Here is a 4,590-nt window from a genome sequence, read left to right as displayed (position 1 = left end):
TTACAATCTTAAGGACATAGCCTCTTCCTTCGACTAGAACCGCCAAGTCATGCATAGCCATGCTTCTATCCACACAAATAGACAGTATCACTAAGAAAGTGGGTCATCAATGCAGTCCTTTTTTTACAGTGAAGGGCCATGAGAAACATTCTGTTTGTCTAGTCATTGTATCTTCTTCCATCTGGCCTATGTAGTTTCCTGGTCTCATCGCTACTGCTATACATAAAATTCTCAAGATCGTTCTCCCTCAAAGGACTCTTCCTAGGCTATTGTGGGCCTTTGCGGTTCTTCATTGTCTTTAAGCCAGGAGAAACACTTCATACTGTGTCTAAAGTGTCTGTATGTTCCTCAAGCCCTTGTGTCCTAAGAAACCAGTAAGAAAATAGCAAGTAACAGTAACAGGGCTTCCGAGGCCCCTTCTAGGACTGGATTCCAAGACTTCTTGTTTAAAGGCTCCAGACCATTCTACTCCTTTCAGTACATCATATACTGCCTGCCTGGGCGGCAAGGGGTGGGGAATGGTGAAAGAAGAGCAGGAGGAGAGAGGAGGTGAGTGAAGCTGAGCAGAGCAGCACCAGGCAGGGCAGTGTCGGTCCGGAGCCTGAGGCCTGAGGAAGAGTCGGGAGCCTGAGAGTCTGAAGGTTGAGGCCCACAGAGAAGCCTAAGGCCTGTGGGGAGGCTTGAGGCTTAAAGCCTGAGGAGAGGAGAGGACTACAGGAAGGAAGCTTGCTCCTCCGAAGCTTTGAAGGCTGAGGTGGTTGGAGATTAAGGAGTGGAGGTTCAGAGTTCAGGTCAGGTCTCAGGACTGGGTTCTGGGTAACTAGCCCAGGACAAGGTAGCCCTAGGCTAGCATTTGGAGAAGGAGGGCTGCTCTGGTTCTGGGTTTGGGGTTGTAAATAAAATCCCTTTGTAAATAAAACTCCTTCCCATCTTAAGTTGTGCCTCGATGGATTATTCTCCCTCCCAGAATACAACAGTGGTTGCTCATAGGTACTTTTAACTGCTTAGCATTGAAGATCTCAGGAAGAAAGACCTCTGAACAAAGGTGGGCACAGTAGAGTGGATAGGTTGTGCAAGGTCAAAGAAACCAGCGGATTTATGATCTGTGAGGACACGCGTGCCTTTAATCAAGACTACTGGGACGCAAAGCGGGAGGAAGCTTCTGTCAGGCAACTTCCACCTCTGGTTTCTCAGTATTTTCTTTAGTCCGAGAATTAAGCATTTCCAGTGAGGAGGTTGTCTCATTGGGAGAAGGTTCGAGGAGATTCGAGCTGCCGCCAGGATGATCGAGGTTGTTTGCAACGACCGCCTGGGGAAGAGAGTGTGAGTTAAGTGCAACACCAATGACAAAATTGGGGACCGTAAGAAGCTGACTGCTGCCCAAACTGGCACCCATTGGAACAAGATTGTCCTTAAAAATGCTACGTGGTTTTCAAGGACCGTGTGTCCCTGGGGGATTAGGAAATCCACGATGGAATGAACCCGGAACTTTACTACCAGTAGAGAAGAATTCCTCCTTCTGTCCTCTCCTCAGCCATCAACCTCACCTCTCCCATTGCTATGGATGCTTGTTTTTAAAAACTCACATTAATAAAGATTTACATGTTAAAAGAAAAACAAAAAGACTACTGGCAAAATATGTGTAAAAGGGGCCTTCACCGTCCCTGCAAGCTCCGTGCTATCCGCTGCTGGAGCTCTTGGTGCGTCATCTGCATTTCAGGAACATCCACTTGTGCAGTACAACCCACTTATGGCAATCTGCATGCCCCCGCCCCCCCCCCCACCCTGCTCTCACTGCTACACCTTTTCCCTCGAGTTCTATATCCTCCCCTCCTCCCAAGAAGGCAGAACCCTAGATCCCTTCCGGAAGGGTGACTGTAACAAAAACCCATCATTGAGGGTTTTTTTTTTTTTTTTTTAAAGGATGGCCTTTTAAAATCCCAGATCTCCCCTTTTTACTGCTCCTAGCCTGCTAGACAGTTCAGACGTAAAGTCCTGAAACTGAGCAATCCTCAGAAAGAGAAATTTCTTGGCAAGGTCCAAGAAGACCTTTTATGAGCAGGTATTACAAATGTCACCAAGATTCCTGGTCATACATTTGCTCCTGGTAGTAACGTCAGATGTAAGCAAAGCGTCCTGCAGAACCTAGACATTGAAAAGAACAAGCTAGAAGCTTCACGGCAGTGCCCTGTGGACTTGGATCTCTGGCTCAGGAGTCAGCCTCTGTACACAGCATGTTCCTTAGGTGACAGAGGCAACCCATGCTAGGAATGTGGCCATGACACCAGGCCCACATGCCCAGGTTCACTAGCTAAGCATCTTACCAGGGCGTGGGAACCACAGCGTCAGTGCTCTACAGGTAGAGTCAGAGTTGTTTGTGTCAACTCATTGTTTTCAGAGATCCAGAGGGTGAAGGAATATGGAGACAAGGGTGAAAGACACAACTCTAGAATATAGCCATGGAGATGAAGATGCAGAGTTTGAGAGCAGGGGCTGTAGTTCATCTTCCTCAGGTTGAGACACCAAGCCTTGTGTTGATCTCTTAGTGGTTAGGAAACTTCCCAGGATGCCCAGGCTTCCCTATCAAAAAAAAGAAAAAAGGAGGAAACTCTCCTCCCAGGGACCTTGGTACCTTTTGGCTTTTGTGTTCCTCCCTTTTCCCTCCCAAATACCAAGAGGTTCAGGCTGGAAGGGAATTTGAACAGAGACTACTTTGTAATCACGTCCATAAATGTGGGAAGGCACCTGAGAGAATGGTAAGTATTAACCAGCATTTCCCCACTTTAGTCCTAAAGACATTCCTAGAGAAACTATAATGAAGGCTTTAGAACAACATGCTTGGGCTGGAGGCGGTGAGGCAGCACTGAACTAGCCTCTTCCTGAAGTATGTGTTTATCTCATTTGCTACCCTCTAACAGTGGGGATATCCATGAGGCTGTGATCCTCACTTATCTGAGGATTGTCCTTGGGGACTCTTGCACTCTGGGGGGAGGGGAACATAAAACAATTTATTTGCGTGAGGTCCTGCATGGAATCAATGGCTCATGAGTTTGGGCACTGCATTTCCAAGTGGTACATGAATGAATTCCAGGCAGACCCCCAGTCCTTTCTGCCCATCTAGGCAAGTGAATCTGACTTCTACTTTCCAGGAAAAGTTAATATAGAAAGATAAATCGATGCTCTCTGATCAAATTTCAATTCATGCGCCAGCACCATGAGGAAATTTGGTATACTGGCATCTTTGAAAAGATAGGCAAGTAACTTAAATATTGCTCTGAGTATTCATAACTATTTTGGTAGTTTGTTCTCATGAACATTAGCATAGTAGCTGTACCCCTTTTGGAGAAAATCATCCAGTTTTCAATGTTCAGCTTATTCATACTTGTTTTTTAGGTTTTTTAAAAAAAATTTATTGTCATACTGATGTACAGAGAGGTTACAGTTCCATACATTAGGCATTGGATACATTTCTTGTACTGTTTGTTACCTCCTCCCTCATTCCCCCTTTTTAGGTTTTTAACTGAGATTAAACAAGAACTGTGCATACTACTGTGATGCCATTTTATGACCTGGTACAGATCATCCCCTCAAACATTTGTCATTTTGGGGTGAAACTGCCAAAGTGTTTTCTTTTGGGAGTATAAATTGTTAAATAGCTTGGTGATTACAACTGTTGTCATTTTCCCATTTCTTCTGCTTCTAAACATCAGTGAAATATCCAGAACAATACTAAAGGAAACCAAGGATACATTTTTATTTCATGAAAAAGTTGAGACTTCCCAGGATTTTCATTTAGAAGAAAATTGATCACAAATTAAAGAATGACTAAGTGGTGGAAGTCTCAATAAGGAACTTCTCAGGTCTCAGTGAAACTTGAATTACCATCAGTAGTCCCACACTACCACCAGTAGACAAGTCTTTTAAAATGGTTCAAGTCCCACTAGTGGCTGCCAAATGGGAGCCTAAACCACATCATACCAAGAGACTATAGGCTTGGAAATTTCCATTACATGCCAGAGGAACAGTGAGACCCTGGATATCAAATTGAGCCAAACCCAGGATCTATCTTTCAGAGATAAAAATGGTGAAATCAAAACTGAACCCAAGCAATTCCAGAGGGACTAAGACGCAAATGCTGGGATCTCCATTTCACCCACATTGTTTCCTTCAGGGTCATTGAGATTATATCTATGGACACTTGGGGGCCCATTATGGTCAGCTAAGAGAGAAACTGCAAGGTGCATGCCATTCACACGAGTTCACAGGTCTAGTGTAACAGATACACTGAGGAGGGCTTTGGAATATAGAGACAAGGGAAAATTTCCCCCAATGGAAGACTCATCCACACACCATGGAAGGAAGTAACCTTTAGAAAAAAAAAATAGAGACTTCCGGGCAGCTGCAAGTTCTTCCCTGACTTATCAGGCATTACAAAAGTGAGAACTGAACTATCATAGGCAAAAATGTCCTGACAGATGCCTGACAGGGGTAGGGGACATGTGGCCCGTGGATTGTCTCTAGCCCACTCAATCATTTGGTATGTAGTGGGACAGATAATGTATGCCTCTTATCAGCTGTTGGTGGGCATCT

The 4,590-nt window shown here is 44.9% G+C and overlaps 1 pseudogene; it reads left to right on the top strand.

The window, feature by feature from the left end:
• Positions 1–1,201: 1,201 nt before the first annotated feature.
• LOC125352616 lies at positions 1,202–1,607 on the top strand (annotated as a pseudogene).
• The last annotated feature ends 2,983 nt before the right edge of the window (positions 1,608–4,590 follow it).

The sequence above is a fragment of the Perognathus longimembris genome, chromosome 6 (assembly GCF_023159225.1).
Source record: "Perognathus longimembris pacificus isolate PPM17 chromosome 6, ASM2315922v1, whole genome shotgun sequence".
In the NCBI taxonomy this organism is placed as follows: Eukaryota; Metazoa; Chordata; class Mammalia; order Rodentia; family Heteromyidae; genus Perognathus; species Perognathus longimembris.
The sequence above is the reverse complement of the archived record's forward strand: the minus strand, read 5'-3'. Positions and strand labels throughout refer to the sequence as shown.